At 35.5% G+C, this 26,171-nt stretch overlaps 1 pseudogene; it reads right to left on the reverse strand.

Moving 5' to 3' along the window:
* Positions 1–18,068: 18,068 nt before the first annotated feature.
* Positions 18,069–26,171, reverse strand: part of LOC112302564 (tropomyosin alpha-4 chain pseudogene) — a 30,738-nt pseudogene continuing 22,635 nt past the window's right edge.

Genomic DNA, 26,171 nt, shown 5'->3' on the forward strand with positions numbered 1-26,171 from the left:
AGGCTAACTCTTTTATATGAATATCAGTGCAAAAATATAGTGAAAGTATTAGCAAGTAGATAATGAAGATAAAATTGTCCGAAAGTTAGTTACCTTTGAATTACTCAAAATATACTAAATGGTACTTAAATTTTAGGCCAAGATAAAACTTTTTCTACTTTTTCACTTCAGTTAAAACACATGAAAAAGTGACAAATTTCTTGAGTATGACTCAATATTTGACTCACTGTGAATATGTGTGTGTGTGTGTTTCAAGGTTAAACCCGGAGACCTCATTGAACACTGAGCTTTAATTGTAAAGAAATACTCAGAAATACATGAGGTTTGAAGTGAGGGAGAAATCCACAGACCAGAAGTTCCATGTAAGCAGATATTCTTGCTCTATGTGACTCCATATTCATAGGGCCTAGAGTATTGTAAGTGTGATGGGTACTTTGCACATATTTATTAAATAAATGAATGATTTCCTCATTCTCATTCATTCATTAAATCATTGATTTGTACAGATATATTGAAGTGCTATTCTTTGATACTGAGGGAGATCCTGGAAATACAAAGATAAAAATTTCTCTAGAGTCTGTTGTCAATAATCTCACTGTTTTGAAAACAGATCAGCATGTAACATAAATATTGTAATGTGGTAATAGAATTCTGGCCAAGAAACCATTCTCTGAGCTCTTGCAATGTACTTATTGTGGTATTAATGAAGAGGAAGTGCTTGCAATGTTCCAAATATTGCAATTATAAAGATCTCTATTCTAGTAGGTCATTCATAAAAATAGAAAAACAGCTGAATGGGGGAGAGAGGAAGAAGGTGGTACAATTTTAAAGGAATTCAACCACCTGAGGGTCTTTACAATAGAAAATATTTATAATGAACTTTTCCTGGTGTGTCACACAAAATGATGTGCATGGGGCAGGGGGGCCCCAAAAAACCCAGAATTATCTTCTGGAGGGCGGTTTGTTCCCTTGTAGTACAGGTTTCTGCTGGAGGGTGAGTGTTCCAGGAAGCCATCTATCAGTGTACCCGCTGGCATTGTTGTGAGAAGCTGTATTCTGTTTCAGTGGATCTTTTTGAAGATTCTTTCAGTCTATTTGCCTATTTCATGATGGATGATTTACAAGCACAGCTGCCCACACCGCGCTCAGTGTTTAGCTGTTTTTGACCCAAACTGGCATGACCCCATGCCTCACCCTCCCTATTCACCCAATCTCTCTGAGTGGCTTTTTTTGTTTCCCGGATGAGCAAAGTCCTCAAAGGGAAACATTTTGCCAACGTGGAAGATGTGAAACAAAAAGTGGCAGCAGCACTAAAACACATCAAAATTGACAAGTTCTGAGCAGTGGAAAAATGTCTCCATAGGTGCACTGCATCAAATAGAGAATATTTTGAAGGTGACTGAAGTTTAAACATGTAAGAAAAAATACACAATTTTGTATAAATAATTTCCAGGTTTTCTTGGGTCATCCTTTCTAGATTAATACTCATTGATATAGAAATCAGATTTACTTAATCTCTTGTTTGTATTTTCCTATTAAAGAAAAAGTATACCATTGTTCCACAATGAATAAAATCCATTTATATATTGAATAGTTTGGGTAAATATTTAGAAATAAAATTAAAATCTCTAGGAAAATTGCCACTATAACCACTGGAATTTTCTTTTCAATATGATGTGATACAAACTTATAACTTATAGAAAAAAAAGGACATCATATTTTGAGCAATAACAGATCATTGAAATAGTCATTGTTGGAAAATTTGTTGAAAATTTGTTAAAAATTTAGTAGTTGCTTATTTATCTCCTCTAAATGGTAAACTTTTATTTATATTCCTAAAATACTGAAAGTAGTTAGGGATAAAAATATATTATTTTTAATTAAATTTATTGGGCTGATATTAATTAATAAGAACATATAGGATTCAGGTACACATTTCTATGATACTAGATCTGTATATTGCACTGTGTGCCCACCGCATGAAGGCACACCATCTTCCATCACCACACGTAGTTCCCCCTCCCCCCTCCACTTCCTCCCCCTTCTCTCTGGCAACCACCACATTGCTGTCTGTGTCCATGAGTTTCAGTTTTATAGCTCACTTATGAGTGAAATCATATGTTCTTAGCTATTTCTAACTGATTTTTCTTAGAATAATATGCTCAAGATTCATCCATGTTGTTACAAATGATAGTATTTCATCTTTTGTATTGCTGAGTAGTATTTCATTGTATACAGGTATCACATCTTTTTTATTCAATTGTCTATAAAAAGACACTGGTTGTCTCTTTGTCTTGGCCACCATGGATAATGCTGCAATGAACATAGGGATGCATATATCTGTAAATACATGTTTTCAAGTTTTTCTGGTAGATACCAAGAAAAGGCATTGCTTGGTCATATTGAGAACTCTACTCCTAGTTTTCTGAGGAACCTCCATACTGTTTTCCATAGCGGCTGTACCAGTCTGCGTTGTCCTCAGCAGTGGATGAGGGTTTCTTCTTCTCCACAACTTCTCCAACACTTGTTATTACTTGTCTTGTTGATAACAGCCATTCTAATAGGTGTAAGGTGGTATCACATGGTAGCTTTGATTTGCATCTCCCTAATAATTAATGAGTTTGAATGTCTTTTTATATATCAATATCTATTTGTCATTTATATATCTTTATGAGAGAGGTGTCTGTTCAGCTCCTCTGCCCATTTTTCAACTGGACTGTTCGTTGGTGTTGAGTTTTATAAGTCCTTTAAACATTGAATATGAGACCTTCATTGGAGCTGTTGTTTGCAAATATCTCATATTTGGTTGCTGTCCTTTTTGTTTTGTTGTCAGTTTCTTTTGCTGTGCAGAAGCTTTTTTTAGTTTACTATAGTCTCATTCATTTACTTTTGCCTTAACTTCCCTTGCCTTTGTAGTCAAATTTATAAAATGTTCTCCACAAACCAAGGCCCATTATTTTTGTCTATTTTAAATTATTATGGAAGTATTTATCATCATAATGTCAGATATTAAAATGTGATTAGATAATTTCAATGTTTAAGTGTAAAGTTAACTTAATAAATATACAATTGATCCAAGATGGTGGCAGAGTAGCTGGCAGCTCCGTTCATCTGCTCTCAGATGCGGACCAGATTTAAAATGAGAACACACAGCAGAGAGTGAGTGAAAGCATCTGTGAGTATGCATGTACTGGGATGAGAGTGTGGGGAGTACACAGGAGTTCTCAGTGCTCCCTGGAGCTGATGGCCCGGTTTCTACAGGCCAGGAGCTGATGGCCAGGACGTTCTAGGAGAACTGCCACCATTGCCAAGCCCAGCACTGCTGACTGCATAGAATCTGGCTGCCTGTAGATCAGTTCAGGACTAGCATGCTACGAGGGTGGCAAGACAAGGCCTGGGAGGTGTGGGCTCCAGAAACAGCATGGGGGGAGCATGTATGTCTAAGGATGCAGATCTCTGGAAGGAGTGGGGTCAGCATGCCACCACCACCATGTGTAATAGCATAGCTGCAGGACACTTCTCAACACCATCTGGGAAAGATACAGAGAGAACTTTATCTAAAATTGTCAGAGTCTCTGAAAGGAGGTGGCCAACCCTGAGCATAAGTGACTGTGTGTTTTTTTGTGGGGGGAGCGGCGTGTTCAGAACAGGACCCCCAGGGATCCATGCTATAGTATTGGGACCATAGAGATATGGTTTTTAAAAGGGGAGCTCGGCAGGGACCTGGGCTCACACGCCTGTGCACATGGATGGGGTGCAGCAGCTTCGCTAACCAAAAACTGGAGTCAGAGAATACACTAAAAGAACAGGAAGACCTGACCCAGCATGGCTCATGAGTAGAGGGCAACTCAGAGTGCAGAATTCAGGCCAAACCTCCTGTGAGAGAACAGCAGGCTCAGGTCTGGAAGGTAGGAGTTAAATGCCTGAGATTTGCTGCAGTCAACTGGAGCCTTTCACAAACAGGTGAACCCAACCCCCACCTGCAGGATTACAGCCTGGGCGGACTGGCCAGGCCAGGCCCAGGAGTTTCGTGCTGCATACATTTCCCCAAGGGAAAGAAGAAGAAGCATTGATAGGGCCCTTCTCCAGACACTACATGCTACACAGCTCCTCAGGTCCTGATTTACTAAACCCAGCAACATAGAGAAAATAGAGATGAGTGCAGCAAGGCACTGTCTTCTGTCCTGCATCCCTGTTTAACATTCATTTCGTATCATTCAAGTTTGGGCATAATATGGCACCAGATTTTATAATATAGTTTATTTCAAATCTCATGTAATGCTCTTCCCTTCTGTTACTCCATACTACCTCTTTCCTCCCTCTTTGCATTTTTGTTTTAAATTTTATTTTCTTTCTTGCTACGACCTGATTCTATTCTGCAGTCTTACTATTGCCCCCTACTCCACCCTCTCAAAACTATTTGTGATTGTCATTAGTCATTTCACATTCCTTCTCCTATTCATTAAAAACCCTTTTTCTCTTTCCATCTTTACCAGGCTTTGTTCATAGGTTATGGATAAGGTGGTTGTTGTCACAGTTCTTCAACCTTATTTCTAGATAGTGACTGTCTTTGTATTTCAAATCTCAAATTTCACTGTTTCCCCATTCCAATTCCATTTTGCCTTCCCTCTGCCTTTTCCTTTCCATTCTTTTTTTCATTTTAAATATTATTTTTTTCCTGTCTTAGCCAGGTTTTTATCCTGCACCCTTAGTATTCCTTCTCCCTCTGTCCTCTCAAAATAACTTCCCTATCCTGTAGACATCTCTTAAGATATTCTGTCTTTCCTTTCGCCCTCTTATTCCCATCCCACCTATATAAATCTTACCTCATTGGTTATTGATATTTCAGGGGTGGAGCTGTTTTTACAATTCGGTGTGTGTATGTGTCTATACACATATATACATATACATATTTGTTGTGGTTGCCTGTTTTTTCTCTCACTAGATATATACATATATATTTTTTCTTTATATTCTGATTTAACCTAATATTATATACTTCCCCTCTCTTACACCATTCCACATTTCTCCACCCCTTTTGTAATTACAAAGCAAATTTTGTTTTCTTTTCCAGTTTTCCTTTTCTCTCTTCCCTACTCTTATTATTGCCCTTCCTCTATGCTCACAAAACATCTTTTCCTTCAGTCATCTCATACTCATTTTTCCTTTCCTATATTAGTCTTAATGTCTTTACACTGTTATTAATATTGGCTCATTTGCTATTGATAGTGTAATCGTGGGTGGGTGTTCTTTTTCCAGGTGTGGGTCTGTTTCCTGGGCTGTTTGGATTTTGTTATGGCACTTGTACAATAATGTACAAGGCATGGAGGACAGAGGAACTCTCAGCCAATCAGCTGGAAAGAAGAACCCACCAAAGAACAACCCAGCAACCAAAAGCCAATCACAACCAGAGAACCCACATAAAAGGCTTAAAGTGCAATGCAACAGTATCAAGTTCAGGTGACCAAGGAGACTGCATCACTGAGTCCCCTTAGCCTCCCAATGCTGAAGATCATACCACAAAGACAGAGAGTCAAAGAAGATCAATCTAGCATACAGAAACAAGCAAGAAGTGTTACCTAAAAAGGGAGACAAAGAAACAACCCCAAATCAAACTAAAAGAGGAATCCCTAGAAAGACTGCTAAATGAAATTGAGGCAAACACACTATCAGACATCAAATTCAAAATAATGGTTATAAGGATGCTGAAGGAGCTCAGTGAGAACTTCCAAGAACTCCAGGGAAGCTGCAAGAAACTTACTGTGAACTAGACCAGAATGAAAAAGGACATAGAAATTATCAGTAAGAGCCAGGAGAAAATGAAGAACACAGAAAGGAAATAAAAACAGGTTACATGAAATAGAGGACTGAATCAGCAAGCTGGAGGACACAGTAGAAAAAAATACCCAGACAGCAACAAAACAAAAAAAGACTGTAAAAGAACAAAGAGGGGTTAAGGGAGTTTTAGAACACATGAAACATAATAATATCCATAAAATAAGGATACCAGAAGGAGAAGAAGAACAGCAAGGGATAGAAAACCTGTTTGAAAAAGTAGTGATGGAACACTTACCTAATTTGATGAGTGAAAAAGTCATACAAGTCCAGGAAGCACAGAGGGTCTTAATCAAGATGAACCCACATAGGCCTAATCCAAGAGACATCATAATTAAAATGGCAAAACTCAAAGACAAAAAGAGAATCTTAAGGGTATCAAGGGAGAAACAGGAAGTAACATACAAGGACGCTCCGATAAAGCTAGCAGCTGACTTCTCAACAGAAACACTACAAGCCAGAAGGAAATGACAAGAAATATCCCAAGGAATGAAAAGCAAAGGACTAATCCCTTCTTGGACTTTTGGCTAAGATCAAGTGAAAAGCAAAGGACTGCAATCAAGACTACTGAACCCAGCAAGTCTCTCATTTAAGATGGAAGGTGAAATAAGGAGAGATTCCCAGATAAAAGAAGGCTAAAAGAATACACCTCCACCAAACCAGCATTGTAAGACCTGTTAAAGGGACTGCTTTAAGAAGATGAAGAAAAAGAGTGAGAGAGGGAAGAATACAGGTACAAAAGGGAAAAATTGCAATGAATAAGTGCCTATCAATAATAACCTTAAATGTAAATGGATTAAATGCTCCAATCAAAAGACATAGGGTAGCTGAATGGATAAGAAAACATAATCTGCATATATGTTGCCTACAAGAGACTTACCTCAGAACAAAAGACATACACAGACTGAAAGTGAAGGGCTATAAAAAAAATTCCAAACAAATGGACATGAAAAGAAAGCTGCGGTATGAATACTTATATTAAAAAAAAAATCCAAACAAAGGCCATTAAATAGACAGAGAAAGAAACATCATAATACTCAAGGGTAGAATCCATCAAGAAGGTATAACCATTTTAAACATATATGTACCCAACATAAGAGCACCCAAATATATAAGGAGAATCTTGGAGGACTTCAAGAAATATATAGATAGCAACACACTTATACTAAGGGATTTTAACACCCCACTATCCACAATGGATAGATCTTCCAAACAGAATCAAAAAGGATATTGTGTCAGTGAACAACACTCTAGATCAAAAGGACTTAACTGATATATGCAGAATCTTTCACCCCAAAGAAGTAAAATGTACATTCCTTTCAAATATACATGGAACATTTTCAAAGATACACCACATGATAGGACACAAAACAATCCTGAACAATTCAGGAAAATTGAAATCATATCAAGCAATTTCTCTGACCACAATGTCTTGAAACTAGAAACCAACCTCACAGAAAAAAAAAACTCAAAAACAATCAAATTCATGGAGACTGGATAAAATGTTATTGAACAATGAATGGGTTAATAATGAGATCAAAGAAGAAATCAAAAAGTTTCTGAAAACAAATAAAAATGAATACACAACAGCCCAAAACCTATGGGACATAGCTAAGGCAGTCCTAAGATAGATGTTCATAGCAATATAAGCCTACCTAAAAAAGGTAGAAAAATGTCAAAGAAATAACCTAACCCTACATTTACAAAAACTGGAAGAACAACAGCAAAGCCCAGAGTAAGAAGAAGGAAGGAAATAATGAAGATCAGAGCAGAATTAAATGAAATAGAGACTAAAAGAAGAATTCAAAGAATCAATAAATCAGGAGCTGGTTCTTTGAAAATATAAACAAAAGTAACAAATCTTTAACCACACTCATCAAGAAAAAAAAAGAGAGGATCAAATAAATAAAATCATAAATGAAAGAGGAGAAATTACAACTTGTACCACAGAAATACAAAGGATTGTAAGAAGTTACTACGAACAACTATATGCCAAGAAATTTTAAAACCTTGGTGAAATAGGAACATTTCTAGAAACATCTAATCCTCCAAAACTGAATCAAGAAGCAGAAAGCCTGAACAGACTGATAACAGCTAGTGATATTGAAGCAGTAATCAAAAAACTCCTGGCACACAAAACCCCTGGACCGGATGGCTATGTAGGAGAAATTTATAAAATATTTAGGGAATAGCTAGTCTCTGTCCTTCTCAGACTTTTCAAAAAAATCCAAGAAGAGGGAAGGCTCCCAAACCCTTTTTATGAGGCCAGCATCATCCTAATTCCAAAATCAGATAAAGACATAGCAAAGAATGAAAACTACAGGCCAATATCACTGATATTGCCTATCAGATGCTATAATCCTCAACTAAATATTGGCAAATTGGATTCAGCAATACATTAAAGAGATCATACACTGTGATCAAAGGGGATTCACCCCAGGGATACAAGGATGGTACAATATTTGCAAATCAATAAATGTAATACATCACATAAATTAAATGAAAAATGAAATCACATTATCATATCAATAAATGCTGAAAAATCACTTGATAAAGTACAGAACCCATTTATGATAAAACCATTCAGCAAAGTGGAAGTAGAGGGAGCATACCTCAACATAATAAAGCTCATAAATGAGAAGCCTAAAGCCAACATCATACTCAATGAACTATTAAAAAATTCCATTTATATAGCAACAAGAAAAATAAAATACCCAGGAATAAAGGAGTTATTCCAAGGAGTTAATAGACCAGTAATCATAAAACTACAACAATGAAGAAAATTAAGGAAGACACAAATAAATGGAATCATACTGTGTTCATGAATTGGAAGAATTAACATCAATAAAATGTCCGTACTACCCAAAGAAATGTATAGATTCAGGGCAATCTCTATCAAAATACCAATGACATATTTCACAGGTACAGAACAAACATTTCAAAAATGTATATGGAACTATAAACAACCCTGAATAGCTTCAGCAATTTTGAGAAAGAAGAACAAAGTAGGAGCAATTACAATTCCTGATATTAAACTATATTAAAGGGTCACTGAAATCAGAACAGTCTGGTACTGGTATAAGAACAGACACATAGGTGAATGGAACAGAACAGAGAGCCCAAATATAAACTTGTGTCTGTATGTTCAATTAATATTTGACAAAGGGGACAGTAGCATAAAATGGAGGAAAAAGAGCCTCTTCAATAAATGGTGTTGGGAGATCTGGCCAGATGCATGCAAAAAAGTGAAACTAGATCATCAACTTATACATACCAAAATAAACTCAAGATGGATAAAAGACTTAAGTGTAAGTCAAGACACTATAAAAGTCTTAGAGGAGAACATAGGCAGGAAAATTCAGATATCCCACACAGTAATATCTTCACTGATACGTCTCTGGGCAAGGGATATAAAAGAAAGAATAAATAAATAAGACTACATCAAATCAAAAAGCTTCTTTACAGATAAAGAAAACATCAGCAAAATGAAAAGAGAACCAACCATATGGGAAAATATATTTGCCAATGATACCTAGGACATGGATTTGATCTCCAAAATAGATAAAGAACTCACATGACTCAACACCAGGAAGACAAATAATACAATTAAAAGATAGGCAAAGGACCTGAACAGACACTTCTCCAAGGAGCACATACAGAGGGCCTAGAGACATATGAAAGGACGTTCAACATCACTAGCCATCAGGAAGATGCAATTTAAAACCACAATGAGATATCACTTTACTCCAGTCAGAATGGCCATCATTAACAAATCAACAAACAACAAGGGCTGGTGAAGTTGGAGAAGAGGGAACCCTAGTACATTGTTGGTGGGAATGCAGACTGGTGTAGCCACTGTGGAAAACAATATGGAATATCCTCAAAAAACTAAAAATGTAACTGCTTTTTGACCAAGCAATTTCACTACTTTGGTAATACCCTAAGGATCCTGAAACACCAATTCAAAAGAACATATGTTCCCCAGTATTCGTAGCAGCACTTACAACCACATGAATTAGGAAACAGCTTAAATGCCCATCAGTAAATGAGTGGATAAAAAAACTGTGGTACATTTAGACAATGGAATTCTACACAGCAGAAAGAAAGAAGGAACACCTACCCTTCATGACAGCATGGATGGAACTGGAGAGCATTATGCTAAGTGAAATAAGCCAGGTGGCGAAAGACAAATACCATATGATCTCACCTATAAGTGGAATCTAATCAACAAAACAAGCAAGCAAGATACAACCAGAGCCATGGAAATAAAGAACAACCTGACAGTAACCAGAGGGGAGAGTGGAGGAGGATAACAGGGTTAAGAAAGGGGAGGGACAAGTCAAGTAACATGTATAAAGGACACATGTACAAGGATAACAGGGTAGGGATTGCCTGAGGGAGGGAGTGGGGTGAAAGGTGTGGGTGTGGCAGGGGAGAACAATGGGGGAAAATTGGGACATCTGTAACTGAACAACGATAATTTTTTTAAATTTATAAATATAATTCTTCAAATTAAATATGTATTGAAATTTCCATGAAGATTTCATATTTTGCAGTAATATACCTCCTACAATGTCTGAGGAATTGAAATTAAAATGTTTATTATAGAGTGACTTACATTTTATTGAATTACAAAAAAAATTCTTAAAAAGTTTCCCTATGGACTTCTTTGTTTTGTCATCTACTTTTGTTTCTTTTAGAGGAGTAGTATTTAAACTTAGGTGCAACTACAAAATTATGTGAATATGCTTTACTATAATGAATAAAAGCTTAAATAAATTACTTTTTTAAAAAACTGAGACAGTGTGTTTTAAAATCTTAAATAACCTTTTTAAAGTGATATTGTGTTGACTTTATCAGTGCCTAATTTCAGTAGGTAGCCTATTAAACACTTCCTTTAAAAAATCTTCATTGTTACCTTGAGATTATTAAAATTTCATAATTTTTTAATCATTGGGAACTGCCCTGCCTGGTTTCAGAAGCTGTAACCCCCATGGCTAAGGCTGAGTGACAGACCTGGGGACCATAAGCCATTAAGGAGACAAAGCTTATCTCCCTGGCAGGGGTGCCACCTCTGCCCACTTTACTTTACCCTGCTTGTCCTGCAGCCTGACCAGTTAGACAATGTCTGGTAAGATTCCTCAAGGGAGGGATGACCTAGGACAGGCATGGTCATGAAAAAGGCCCTCAGGGAAGGACTTGGGGGCTATAGAAAAAGGGGGTGATGGACCCTTGCCCCTCGGCTTTGACATAGGCTGAGTCCTCATTCTGTCTGCAAGAAGTCTCCTAATCTCTTGGCTGCCTTACTTCCCCTGCCTGATTTAAGCCTGAAACAATGACAGAGGGTGGTGCAGGTGTAGTCCTGTGCTGGAAAGGGCAGGTTCCCTGGGGAGATCAGACTTAAGAAAGAATACATAAAACCCTGTGAAACCTGCTTTGCTAAGAATGCCCTCAATTTTCTGATAAGGGTCCAATCAGGAAATGAGTTTGTTTCCCAAAGTTTTATAGCCCTTTAGCTAACTGACCCTGACTCACAATAAGCCCTCAGTTCTTTGTATGTTATCTATTGTTTGATCCTAACTGCCTGACAATGATTGATGAGCTTTACCTGTATTCCTGTGCACAATGAACCCAATAAAAGCCCATTGAGGAAAAGGCTCTTGGTCCTTCTCCTTTGAGAGATCAGCCACCTCTCCTCCCCAAGAAGATCATGTCTTGATAGACTTATTCTCACCCACTGCGGACAGGGGGCTCTGAGGGCAAAGCTCCCCCACATCTAATTATGTGGAAAACATTTAGTGAAGCCTGGTCATCAAATGCAGTATGATACAAGAGCAAATCAAATTATCCTGTGATTCCACAAATGCAAAAATTACCCAGAATTATCTTTAAGTGATGAAATAATACATGTGGATCCTGTATAGGTAGTGGACCATTATAAATTTGGGTTCATGAGAGATTAAAAAAATGAAGAGTTCTTGAATGTTCTACATTTACTAATGAGAAATTTCTGATTAGAAGAATATTGCCATAAAATTAATGAATAGAAGATCCATTTTGTGTATTATTACTTTTTTATCAAAGTAATGTGTCAAATAAAGAGTAAATTTATATGAAGTAAATTTATGTTAAGTAAAATTAAGTTAAAAGTTTAACATTTATTGTATATACAATATGCTTGACAACGTTCTAAGGGGCTTTAGGTTTGTTTTGTTTTGTTTTTTTCCTTTTATTGATTCTAGAAATAGGAGAAAGAGAGAGAAAGAGAGGGGGAGAAATATTGATCAACCTCCTTCACACCTGTGACCAGGGACCAGACTCGAAACCCAAGCATGTGCCCTGACCAGCAATTGAACCCACAACCCTTCAGCCTGTGGAACGATGCCCAACCAACTGAGCCACACCATTGAAGGCAAGATATATATACATATATATATATATATATATATATATATATATATATATATTTATATTTACATTGATTCCATTAAATTGGTATGAACATTATTTTCAGGTATAGGTAACATTACTGAGACAGAGAGAGTTTTAAGGAACTTGTCAAAGGTTGTCCAGCTAACAGAGGGCAGAGCCGTATTTAACATCCAGGAACTTGGCTCAAAAGCCTATGAATATTAACAATACATAGCAGAAATAAAGTTCTTAAACAGAAAATAGCTTGTGGGGGGCAAGAAAAAGTAATCTTAGAAGTGAATATTATAATTTTGTTAAATTTAAAATATATGTTACATATGAATAAAAGATAAAAGTATATATCACAGGTACATAAGTCAGTTAATAATAATCTAAGCACTAGAATATACTTATCCACAAAATTGTATTATTTCTGAGTGGTATAAATTTAAATATTGTATCTGTTAGCTAATATATTATATTAGGGAAGAGATAGGATCAAATTTGGAAAATTTTAAATTAGAGTTTCAAAGCAACGAAAATGGCCCTTAACATATAAGTGACTCATCTACTTTCTTTGCCTGGATACTGTATATTTTTTATTTAATCTTTGGAGCAGAAGAAAAAACACATCTTACTGAAAAGCAGAGAAGAAAATCTATGTGATATCACACATTATATTCTTTAGACAACTGTGGATTATAAGCTAAAGGATTTACTTTACATCTGTACACATATTTAATGTGGATTCGCTCCGTTTTATTGTTTATTTTTCCTCTCTTTTATTTCATTATGTTTTGGTGCTTTGGAAAGCACAGATGCTTATATAATTTTAATCAATATAATAAGAATTCTAAATCTCTCCAGTCCTTCTTTGCATTAGTATCAAATCTTTTATTTCTGCATGTCTACAAAATATTGCTGATTTCATCGTTTTATTAAATTAAGAACAAAAAGTGATTTTCAGTTATTTACAATTAATCCTTGATTTCTTAGGTACGAATAAAGGCTTTCTAAATGGTCAAAATCAATCTGAATACCCTGTATCCCAGACATTTCTATCAAGTATTACAAAGTTGGACCTCTTCAAGTGACCTTACAAAATATTATGCTGCTCTTACAACTTACTTAAAAATTAATTGCTGATACTTACATATATTTTGTATAAACCAGAAATTTTCAATCTTTTAAAATCTCATGGCACACATTAACTAATTACTAAAATTCTGCAGCAAACCAAAAATACTACTTTTTGCCCATCTGACAAGAAATATAGATATAATTTTGATTCATTCACACTGGATGGCTATTACTGTCTTGGCTGTTGTTGTCCTTTTATTTGACAATAAAAGAACAGAACAAGGGAACAGAGGTTGGTGCTCTTGAATAAATAGTCAGGTATTGCATGTTTTAAAAAATTTTGTGTTATAGCATTTGAAAATTGCTGCTATATGCATATGAAAATATATTCTTAAAATAGAAAATGTCATAGTGTTATGTTTTACATGTTTTGTGATCTTTAAACATTTAAAGAGTTAACTGTGGGTGTTGGTATCAAAACATATTACATTAATATATCAAATTCATAAATCTAAGTAAAAATTTTAATAAGTATTTTAAATATTTGTTATAACATCATTGCTAAAACAGAGTGTTAGCTTTCCTTAGTACATGGTAAGAACCCATTAAATAGTAGAATCAACAAAAGAAAGTATCAATAAATGTGAATAGAATGTATTTTTAAATTTTCATTCTTAAAAAAAACAGTATCTCATAACCTGAAAACTGAGTTATAAAATCATAACACATTCGAGTTTTAGGATATTCCATGGGGTCATCATACATTAAAATATCAAAAATAAAGGTGGTTAAACAGGGCATTTCATTCAAAAGCATGCTAGGCACTTAATCTAAATAACTTTTATATTGACATAACATTTTAAATGAAATAATGTCTTCTGTGGGGCTGGTAGTTGTTATAAACTCCATCAATCACATTCAGATAAAAAAATTTTATTGCCACTGATAAAGTGAATTGCATTTAGCAATATTACAATGATTTTACCTGTTCTGAAATTTTACATTTGTATGTTTGCTGTTACTGAAGTTTCAAGTTCAGTTTGAAGTTTCAAAAACTAGGGCAAGGAATAGCCAATCTTTCAAAGGAATCTCTAGGGCATCACCCTTCTCAACTGCATGCTTTCATTCTGATGATCAGAGACACAACTGAATCAGCACGTGCTGACAAGTGTGCTTACACAGGCCTCACAGACACGACCCAGAACTAGGCTGGGAGAGTGATGCTGACATAGGACATGTAGGCTTTCCCTTTAACTAGTTTCCTTCATGTTTGTCCATTTTGCCTTTCTTGTTTGATCAGTAGTCTTTGTTCAAGAATGCTAGATAATCAATGAAGGTAGAAGAGCCAGGAGCCCATAGTTAGTTAGTCAAGAAAAATACTGTATTGTACAACATCAGCACAAATTGGCATTTTAAATAGCCTCTCTGAAAAGAGCTCACTGGAAAAATAACCACCATCAATGATAGACCTGGACCTTACACACGGTAAGGGCTTGATAATTGTGCGTGCACAGTGAAGGCAGACGGTCAACACATGATGGCCCAAAAAATGAAATTTACTTGCGTGACTTGATTTGGGCACTTAAAAATGACTTAATTTGTCGATATATGATGGCCCTGTGGCCAAAGACAGGTTGTCATATTACAGCATTTCACACGTAAGGATATACAAGTAGAAATTAAACATGCAAGAAAAAGTTCATCTTTTGTATTATCTTTCCTCCAAGTACCCACTCTTCTGACTTGTAATACCACAGATTACTTTTTGTTTTTAAATTTTATATAAATAGAAACTTGCATTCATAGAATTTTGTTTGTCTACTTTCCTGTGACATTCTAAATATGAGACTCACTGGTACTGATAGTGGTGATTCATTTATAGCTTTCCCTGTTCTGTTGTTGATACACATTTCGATTGTTTGCTGCTTGGAACCATGACAAATGAGGATGCTTTGAAAAGGTGTGTACATGTCTCATAGTGTGCAGATGTACACATTCCGGTTTGGTTCATACCTAGAAGTAAAATACCGATTCGTGGGGCACCTACACTTTAACATTTAGTGAACTCTGCAATAGAGATTCCCAATATAGTTACCACAATTCATCCTGCTTCAGGAAGCTAAGAAAACTACCATTTCGTCACCTCACTATCACTTGGGATTGTTCAGTCTTAGAATTTTATCCATTTTGGTGTGTATAAAATCACATTGTACAGGGTATTATTTTTATTTGTTTCATATTCTAATGAGAATGATATTTTTATGGTTATTGGTCATTGTGTGTAGTTAGTTTTGAAGTCACTGCTCAAACACTTTACATTTAAAATAACCAATTTTTTATCTTTTTCTTGATGTTTATATATAACTTACTGAGAAATGTGTACAAAATTGTTCCACTATCATAGTGGATTTACTTCCTTTTCCTTTTAATTCTGTTGTTTTTATTCTATCTATATTTTGGGGTAAGTTACTAGGAGCTTAGATGTTTAGGACTGCTACGTCTATCAGTTTATCATCGGGAAATGTTCTTCTTTTCTATAGTAAATACTTCTAAACTTTAAATCTGCTTTATCTTTACATATTGCATCATCTCTCTGTTGCTTAATGTTTTGTAATGTAAGTCTCCCATCCCTGTGTGTGTTTTGTGTCTGTTGCTTTGTTCTTTGTTTTGTTTTGATTTGTTTTTATTCAGTTTGTCCATCCTTGACTTCGTTGTAGTTCAGCACTTTTTTGAAATGAAGACAGCTTTTGTTTTGATGTCATATTTTATCAAATGTGTTAATGATTTTTTAAAAATTATTTGAGAACATATTACTATGTGATTATTTCCTTTAATAATCTATATTTTATTTTACGCTTTTAAAATCATTATTGTCAGAAGAAGTCTAATACTTCACCAGATTGAAAAATAAATAAATAAAAGTCCTCCATGCAGCCTCAAGTGCTTAGCTTATCTCACTGGATTTCCTTTCCCTGAACTACTCCTAAAATTCTTCACTATTTTGTTAGTTCTCTGCTACCTTCAATTATATATCCCCTCCTTTTTTTAAGTTTTGATAGTTATTTTCAAACTTGAGATTGATCTGACTTACTGTGTCCAATGTTACCAGGAACTAAACAATTTCATTCTGTTTTCACATTGCTCACTCACCATACATGCGTAAGTCACTGATTTTGGAACCTCATCCATATTCCTGAATTCTCTTACACTTTCCAAAAATATTCAGCTGGGCGTGGGGAGGGGTAGAAGAAGGTAAAAAGGGGATAAATAGTTATGAAAGGAGACTGGAATTGGGGTGGTAAACACACAATACAATGTAAAGATGGTGTGTAGTGGAATTGTTACCTGAAACTTGTATAATTTTATTAACCAATGTCACCCCAATACATTCAATTAAAAAGTTTCAGGTGATTCTTTTGAACTTTATGGGGACAGAATTGTATGATATCTAAACAATAATATTTTTCTCCTAGTCCCCTTATATTATATATTTCAATATTTTTCTTATATGGAATTGCTTTGCCTAGCATTTTTGTAGTTTACTTAAAAATTTATTTGACCAAAATGTAGAAAAAGTGATACTATTACATATGATATAGTTGCAAGAATCTAAATGAAAAGTGTGGGTTTTATTCCGTTGCACAATTTGCTAGTGCATCTCCTGGGTAGTGTAATGCCCAGTAAATAGGAGTGAGGGGCAGAGGAGTTGGGGAAGCTAGAAGCAGGGTGATTTTCAGTCAGAACTGTAAACTTGACTTGCCCCCACCCTGCTGGGGGATATGGAGTGTTTCAGCTGAGATGTTAACTGAAGAAGCAAAAATATAACAAAGCCAAACGTGCAGCTGTGTCTATAAAATACTCTATATACAGTTGAATCAGGAGTTTTCTTGTCTTTCATTAACTTGGTCCTGACAAAGGAATTAAAGTCCTAGATAAGTAAATATTCAATTTACCATTCCCTAACGCATAGAGGAGAAGTTAGGACAGTTACTGTATCTCTGCTGCCAGAGAGCTCCCCACCTTCTGTTTGATACTTAATGGAAAACATGCTCTTGTTATCTATTGATGGCTAGCAGGCTTTTTGATATGGCTTCCTGAACAGGACTGAATTCTACCATATTCACTCCTGCTGAGTGGATTGCCTCACAACAGAGTAAATATTATGACTATTTCTTAAGCATTCTCATGCTGACTATTCAGAAGATGCTGGTTCTGCATGGTAGAATGTGAAAAAGAGAATGCTTAAGTTAGTCTATGGTTCATGGCTTCCCACAATAGCCTAACTCCCCCTTTTTCTGCTCTGGATGGAAAATCATCACCCATTTTAATGTGATGGGTCCTGGCTTCCTGTAGTATGAGCAACAGTGGCCCAGAGGTTCTATTCTTCAACTTTTTTAATTGACCAGTGACTAGATGTTAGAGTGTATGTTTTTAAAGTGTGGGTTTGACTAATCTCCCAGGGGAAAAAAAAATGCCTTCAGTCTTAAGAAACTAATGTTCAATAGGAAACACCCTGCCCAGCTTAGAAATAAATGCAATTTAAGAATAAAAGTAGAGCTGAAAAATTTGGTGTCATTTGGGTGGGGGGGAAAGAGTTAGATTTAACTGGTGCTCAAACCTCCTCTACTACAAAACTTTTGGTCAGATATTCATAATTTGTGCAGATACAGTAACGAAACTTCTTACAAGAGAAGAGAAAGATGCAGAGGTCTGGAGCTTCTGTTGAAAGAAGACTCTCCTGGTTATGGAGATATACTGGTAAGTTTATTTAGTGTCTGATCCACTGTCTGATATAAGCCCGTGTTCTCTTCTTTGGCCTGGGCAAGATTTTCTTCCAGGTCATTGACTTTTTCGGTTTTGCAGCTGTTCTCTCTGCAAATTCAGCACGAGTCTCAGCCTCTTTCATGTTGCCAGACAGAAGTTTAATTTCTTCTTCATACTTAAACTCCTTTTCAGAATACTTTACAGAGGCAGCCTACAGCTAATGTCAGGTTGTTGGTGACATTCTTGAGTTTTTCTTCCAGATCACCACATTTTAGTTCAGAAACCTTAGCACACTCCTCTGCCTTCTCCAGCTTGCTCTCCAGGTTGACCAGTTTAGGAGCTACTTCGTATTAGCCATCAGCCTCCTCTGCAAAGTACCTGGCTTTCTTGAGCTGCAACTCCTGGATTTTCATCTTCTTCTCGTGTTTCATGGTTGGGTTTTTATCACCTTCATTCCACTTTAGCTCTCATCGGTAGCCTTTTCTGCTTCCTCTAGCTTCCACAGGGCTGTGAACAGTCACTCTTGAGCCCTGTTCAACTCAACAGCTGGATGTGTGTCTTGAGAACTGCTACATCCCCTTCAGCTTTTTCTGGCCAGTGGCACTCGCCCCCCAGTTCCCGCTGCAGGCTCCACCTGGTCTGCCTGCTGCTTCAGAACCTGGATCTTGCGTTTCTTGGCTTCCAGGGAATTGAGGCCAGCCAATGGGTGCTCAGCTTGGCTAGACTTGGACAAAAACTGCAGTAGCTGCACCCCAGCCCCAGAACCTTTACTTTCCTGGTTAGTATTTTTTTTTTTTTTGCTAGTATTTCTTAACCACTATTTAAAAACACTGGTGAAAATCGGGATCATTGTATGAGGTCAGTCCAGAAGGAGTAATAGGAAAAATGGAGACATTTATTGAAGAAAATACAAGAAACATTGTACATAAGACAATGACACCTTGGTCCCCTTCAAAGTAGTCCTTGGGACTTCACACAGTTCTCCCTATCACCATCAGCTGCCCCATCATAATTTTCTGAATTTCATTGATGGTCTGAAATCTTTTCCCCTTCAAAGGTGATTTGAGTTTTGGGAAAGGCCAGAAGTTGCAGGCCACCAAATCCGGGCAGTTGGGGGGCTGAGTCACCTGAGTGATTTGATGTTTTGCCATAAGACTCTGTACTAGACAAGATGCATGAACAGGTGTGTGGTATGATGAAGCTGCCTATCACCAGTTGCCCATACCTGCAGTCCTCTGAATTATCGGAGTAGTTTCCATGGAGGAATGTTCAACCTTAATGCAAAATTTGAGGCAAATTTGTTGCTCTACTCACTCAGTCATTTTGAATGCAATGGACACAGTGTACACATCCTCCCTCAATATCATCCACTGCTCCACTGACTGGTATAGTGAAACCATCATTGTTCATACATGCGCGTTCCAGTCCACTCTCCTTGGCCGCCAGGTTACATTGATGTGGATGTTACACAAACTGTTCTCATTATATTAACAATGGTAGGATGATTTTTGGACGGACCCCATATATATATATATAAGATTTTTACTGATATTTTATGATATCTCCATTATTAAAACAATCACAATAGTTAGCACAAACCTTTGTTACTATTTTTTAAACTTATATATAAAAATATATATCTTATATATAGATATATATTTATATATCATATGTATTTATATATCATATATAAGATATATATTTATATATCTAAGATATATATCTTATATATATTTATATATCTTGTATATATTTATATATCTTGTATATATTTATATATATCATATATATATCATATATATATATATATATGTATAAAGAAAGATATGAATTATTTCCAAACTCAATTAGCCATTTAATTTTCTATTCTATATGCCGGAAACTCAACCAGATATGATGAGAGTCACAAAGTTAAAAACATGCCCCTTTTCTTCTTACATGTAAGAGCAGTTTTTATGGTATGCAGACCAAATTAATGATAAGCCAAAATTCAATTAACCTAGCAAACCATACATAGTCATAAATCCAATTCATATGTGTTAGAAGAGTCTTGGGGCATCAGCCCTCCTTCAATGATGTGTAATCATTCAAGGCTACATCCCTGCACTTTCTCAAACAAAGTAAAGCTCTTTCAGAAAATTTTGTTGTGATTCTCAAGTTATAGTTACCATTGGTCCAATGGAGTACCCACTATTTTTTCTAAAATCCAGATAGTTTAGTATTTCCTGAGTATGCTCTTTTGATTGTGGTGCTATTGTATTTGTTCAGACTATTCCTGATGAGTCCTTTCCTTTCCTTTTATTTACCTCAGAAAAAAATCCCAATTCTTATAAAAATTATCTCAAACAAAAGTATCTTTAAATACTTAATGAGAAATTGATTTCATTGTTTTCTGTTTCTACTAGTTTATGTACAGAATGTCACTTGCATTGGATAACAAATACACAGGTACACATGCAAGTGCATGCGTAAGCACACACAGTCTCTAAAAATAGGTAAGTCCAAGACTGCAGCTCTCATGTTCATTAGAATCACGTATGGAGTTCTTCAAGAATACTAACACTGAGGTCTAAATCTCAGAGATTGTTAATTTTAGGGGTGAATCTAAGATACAAGTGGCTTTAAAAATTAATCAAGGTGCTTTACAGCCAGGGTATGATCCACTACAGTAGACATGCTTTTGAGAGAATTAAAGAACTTTAATGACTAAGAAACACAGTTATATTTGTATCTTTCATAAAGACTTGCGTAGGGCACTTAGTCTATTAATTTGTGTATTACCGCAAGTGTTGGAGTTACCTAAAAGGTGATTGCTTCAAGAGAATATGGTCTCTTCTTTGATTGCTCTGCCACTGAAGGGTCCCAGCTCAAGACAAATAGTATAGTTACCTCATGTGACTCTCGTGTATGCCCTGGTGCCTGGTTACTCCATGGGCAGCTAGTTGAGCAGTTGTCTGGCTGACTTATAGGAAAGATTATAGAAAGACTATATGTGAAACTCCCAACAATGATCAATCTTACAGGTGTCTGTTTGCCCTCATCTTTCAACAAGATAACATAACAAAATTTCTCATAAAAAGCTATTGTTCTGAAAACAAATCAAAGGCAATCTTTTAAATCCTCAGGCTTTTCTTTTGCACCATTGTTCCTTTCTTTGATTGCTGAGGGGAGAGGGTATAAGGGACTAAATGGTAATTGAAAACATACAATAAAGATTAAATTTTTAAAAAGTAAGTTTTTTCATCATTATTGGGTCAGGTTATCTGTCAATACACAGTAGAGATTTTATTCCACACAAAACTTCAAATGACATGCTGTTGGTTTTATTACCTATAAATGCTGCTACCTCTCAAAATAAAATTAAGAGGTTTAATAAATCTTTAATGATTGTATAAGATACAAACAACAAGACTACACGTGATTTCTTCTTGTATCATCTGTTGAGTCCTTTCACTTAAGGATTAGTTTATAATTATATCACATTTTCTTGATATTTACTTGAGATGGGAATTTTCTTCAAGAAAAAAAAGGAAGATATGTCAACAAAGAATTAAATAAATGTGTTCTCAGTCATTACGCAAAACAGTTCCCACAATTATTAAGTGGTAACTTAATAATTGAACAGGAAATAGAATGACTTTTAATTATGACAGATCTTTTAAATTAAAAAAATTCCATATTAAGAAAAAGTAAATAATAATAATAAAGAAAAATAAACTATAAAATATAAAAGAGGACCCCATTAAAAGATTTCGGTACTCCTTATATCTCAAAGCATGATTTCTATTATAATACAAATAAAGAAACTATTTCCTTTAAATAAATTTAAAGAACTTTGAAGGCATGAAAAAAAAATAACAGGACAAAGAGATTCTAGGTGAATAGATATAAATGAACTATGACAGGAATTTTGAAAATGCAGGCAGAAATGCAAACAAAATTAGTGGACTTGGCTATGAAAGAAAATACAGTTCTCTACTAATTCAGGTGTTCCTTCCATTTGGTTATATAATTTATCCTTCTTCTAGGAATAAAATTAAATGAATGAGGTAGCCAATAATTATATAATTTCCATATCATAAATGTTTTATCTAGATTTTTCACTTTTAATGGAATGCTGTACCATTCCCTTACAGTGAAAGTGAATTTCTGAAATAAAATAAAAAGCTCAATACCACACAGCTGTGCAGGTTAACATCCGTTGGTAAGCAAGGGTAGGTCTTATGTCTCCTGTCCACAAGAGGCATGGGCAGGGAAGTCTTGGTGGTGGTGTGCAGTATAGGAGGAGAGAAAATGAGAGCTTCTCTGACACATTAGCCACTGTATTGGCACATTGATCTCTGTTAGTGTTGAGCCTAGATCTGTTCCTCTCAGTACTTATTATGGTATTTCACTGAATACTTAAAGGAGTAAGCAGAAGGAAGTGAGGCAGGGAGGGAGGTAAGAAGTGTGAAGGATGGAAGTAGGGGCAGAGAGAGAGAGAGAGAGAAAGAGAGAGAGAGAGGGGTCCAACTCTAAATATTCCCTGACACATTTTGCTAAGAGACATCACCCAAAAGTTCACATATTCTTAGATTGTGGATGAGTATCATAAGTGAAAAGGAAAATGACTTTTAGAAGGAAGCAATTCTTGAAATCATATATGGTTGCCCTACATGACATTAAGTTCACAAGGCTAGAATAGATATGTGATGTACAGTGTCATTACATCATGGAAGGATAGAGAAGCTATTAGAAGACAAATTAATAGAGACTTTTAATGCGATATGAACTGGGAGGCTGAGGCACACACGCTTTAACAATTGCAGAGAATTACTACTTCCCTAGCTCTGGAAAAGCAGAGAGAAGGGATGTGACTGACCACAGTGAATATGGTGTACTGAGAGGAAGATTACTTGATAGAAGCCAGTGGTGAAGAGTGTGTTGGATCCTGTAAAACACAGAATAGAAGTGAGTAAGGAAATGTCTGTCTCTGTTCTCCTCCTGCCTTTAATCTACTGCCATTTCTGCTCTTTGGTCAAATCATTCTTGGAGCCAGGAAGTAAAGGCAACCAATTGATGCAGTCCATAATACTCAGTCTCCCAAGACATACAGCAGAGTACAGAAGGGCAGGGAGGTTAAGTAGACATTTTCCAGTTCACCATCATTGTGTATTGTGAGGTAAAAAATCCAGATAAAGCTGATAGGGAAAAGAAGTGGGTTGTTCTGGTATTGGCGAGCTCATACACAAGAGTATATGCATTTGGGAAGGGTAAGATCTCATTAAGTCACTTATTTTTAATGGATATCAGAAAGAGAAGACTTCATGTCAGGAGCCAAGTGATAAGAAGCAGCTTTTACTCTCTAAAGCAATTTTGAAGGAAGGTTTTAGAGAAAAGAGTGAATGTGTTTTCTGTGTTAATGTGTGAACAAGTAACCATATTTCATCACATGCTTGCATTGCTCTTTTCCCTGCCTGCCGAGCTGGAACCAACACCACTGCTCTGGAGTAGCCTATTGTTCACTTGTGTTTTAAGCCTTCAAGCACATCATGAGTTATTGTTCCTGTAAGTTATTGATGGCTGCATTTGGAGGACAACTTCAACTTTTTCCATTAGCCCAAAAGTGAGCTATTTACTGCTTGTTCATTGCTATAAGTTTATACAGGTTATCACCCAGCTTTTCACTGTAGAAATAGCCTGCATTATGCCTCTGGCTTTACTTCCTATAGGTTTATCATGAGGCAATTACATTATTTCTACTATTACTCAGAATTTTTAAAAGTACCACATTAGATATCAACTTTCTTATAGAAATCATTTAATTTCATCGAATCATCTCACCTTATGATTAGTTGATTTATTGAGAGAGCTAAAAACCACCTCAAGTCTCCCAAAACTTAAGCAAAATGCAGTTAGCCATGATAGATTTGTGTTTACCTAGAATATATTTTGTTTAAGCAAGAAATATTTGTCATCTATTCCAAATCTTTGGTCTTTCCAGTTGAAGAATTATTCCCAAATTCTTTCTTTTTTCTTCACTACCAAGGTCACTTCTTTGTTTTCTTCTCTCAGCATTTTTTCTCATTTAACTTTCTTATTTCTCTCTATTCTTATTTGCTTACTTTTTGTATAAACCATCCTTCCTCCCTTCTTTCCTCTTTTCTCTCTTGCCCTCACTTCCTCCCTTCCATCCTTCCTTCTTTTTCTTCTAGTTTTGTGTCTTCCTTTTCTTTTTTCTGTCATCTTAGTATCCTTTCTCCTTTAACTATATTTTCTCCTTATTTTCCATATTTATAAAACAATATTTTATGTACAATTAGAGAATAACAAAATAGAAAGGAATGTTAAATATAGGGTGGGCAAAATTAGATCTACAGTTGTGAGTACACAAAACACAGAATTTATTAATTATTATTTATTAACTAATGTATTATATTCCTATTTTTGTAAACCTGACTTTTGCCCCACCCTGTATTTGTGAGAACTGAAACATAAAAGATAAGAGCAATGATATTATGATGTCTAAAATACATTAAACTGGTGATCTTTATTTTCTAGTCATGTAAAAAGTATCTGACCTTTAGCCTCCTAATTCTCAAAAAAAGAAGTTATTTTGTAAGACCCATAGGGTATATGATATAAAATAAAAAGCCAGCTGAGATCAGGGAGGATGTCTCATTGACATATTCATTCTTCCTTAAATGTATGTTGAACACTTATCATATGCCAGGAAATGGTCTAGGTTCCAGGATTTAGAATTTGACATAAGCAAAGTCCATGCCTTCATGAAGGTTACATTTTAAAAGGGTAGACAAAACAATAAATGCAATAATATAAATAAAGTATGCTGGATTTTGAATATATATATATATGTATATATACACACACGCACAACACATACAGAGAGATAAAATGTGAAAATAATCATTTGGCTTAATTAAGAATAATATTTAGTTTCTCTAAAAAATGTCATTCTAGAATTTTTCCAAATATTTTTAAACAGTTTATTGATAAGAATTGAACTTCAGCCCTCACATGCCAATGTTATTTGTTGATAATTAAGAAGAGCTTTTTCAGACAGAAATTCTGGAGATGCGGTTTGCCTGTTCTTAGGGAAAATTAGAAACTTAACCCAAATCTAACCCTATATTAATGGCTACGCAAATTTTAAGGGTATGGATCGTTACCTTTATTTATGTTTTAGATTTTTACCTGATTTTTATCCATTGCAAGTAAATAGATATAATTACTATTCTTTTCCTAGCATATTTTTAATGTTCTTACTTACATACACCATTTTGCAAAGATTAAAAGACAACAACATCCACAAATACACAGAAAGTAAAATGTGTTGAGATCAATGCCAATCAGTAAATGAAACAATTTTTCCATAAGTTTCTAGTACAGTGATTTTTTCAGACATTGAAGCTAATGTTTGTTTTAGTTTTCTATTATAAAAATATCAATTGATCCACATTATTAAAAACTCTGGTAAATATATATTTGTACATATACACACATACATATATTTTAAAGGGTGCAATTTCTGGCATTTAAAAGATATGTTAGAACAAACAACACGAGGCACTTTGTGCCAGTCTCTTCCGATTGACGAAAAGAAACAGGAATCAGGAAACATACACCCACTTATTTTATACTTTTTAACTTTTGTGGAAGGGGTGTTCACATTTTTCTTTATTCCCCAATTGGGAGTTGTGGTTTGAGGAGTGTGTTATCACATTATTAAATGTTCAAAGCCAGATGCATAGTTATGAACAATGAACTCTATTTTAGTATACTTCAATGCGGAATAATAGTTTGTTCACATGGCGAGGGGAAGAGGGCCTGTCTGACATCTTCCCTGGCTCTCTTCCAATTTAGAGCTGGTATACAGCTCCATTAGGCTGTCGTTTCCACCTATACACCTTCACGGTTCTAGTGAAAGTACACCAAAGACACAGGCACCAATGTACAGAAAAGTTACTCGTATTCCCATTAGTCTTATTATGTTCTGAAATGCCTAATTTCATATATGTGACAATGTAGACACATTGACTCTGCTGGAAACCCTCACTAGAAAAAGTCACTTGACAGAATTT

This window comes from Desmodus rotundus, chromosome 2, assembly GCF_022682495.2.
Source record: "Desmodus rotundus isolate HL8 chromosome 2, HLdesRot8A.1, whole genome shotgun sequence".
NCBI classification, from domain to species: domain Eukaryota; kingdom Metazoa; phylum Chordata; class Mammalia; order Chiroptera; family Phyllostomidae; genus Desmodus; species Desmodus rotundus.